Raw genomic sequence first — 778 nt, forward strand, 5'->3', positions numbered from 1 at the left:
TTTGAGTGGATTGCCTGAGCCCGCGGGTTCGAGACCCGCCTGGGCAGCGAGACCTCATCTCTACAATAAATCAAAAAATCAGCCGGGTGTGGTAGCGCATGCCTGTAATTCCGGCTACTTGGAAGGCTGAGGCGGAAGGATCGCCGGAGCCCAGCAGGTCGAGGCTGCGGTGGCCGGAAGCGGCCACTGCACTCCAGTCTGGGTGACAGAGTGAGACTTCCACTCAAAAAAAAATAAAATAAAATAAAAAAATAAATAAAATGGCTTTGAATTGATTCCTTTAGAAATCTGCGCCTTCTAACTTCACGCTCAGTGCTTTTTCTTCTACACCTTGCTGCGTTAAGTATTTTGTTTCATAAGAGTAACATTTCCTTATTCAAGAAGGGTAATTATGGTTTTTCTTTTAGGTGGCAAATATTAAGAAGGAGACTCACATTGTGTGGTACAAAGATGAGAGGGAGATATCAGTGGATGAAAGGCATGACTTTAAGGATGGGATCTGTACCCTGCTTATAACAGAGGTAGGTGGCTGTACATGCGAAATGTAAGAGATTGGCTCTGAACCCTATCCCCAAAGCAGAGACTAGCTTATGTGTTTCTTTCATGCCTGGGGGATGTATGATAGCCTACTTCCAACTGCTGTAGGAATACAAAAGTTTCTCTTGCCTTGTGATGTGCCTGGACTTGTTAGCTATCCAGTCAGAATCGGCTGGATGCCACAACCCCTGCTTTTCTTTGTTACGATTTTCACATATGACAGTTAAGTGTTTCTCTCTTT

The sequence above is a fragment of the Carlito syrichta genome, unplaced genomic scaffold (assembly GCF_000164805.1).
Source record: "Carlito syrichta isolate Samal-C Ts95f unplaced genomic scaffold, Tarsius_syrichta-2.0.1 Scaffold317479, whole genome shotgun sequence".
NCBI lineage: Eukaryota > Metazoa > Chordata > Mammalia > Primates > Tarsiidae > Carlito > Carlito syrichta.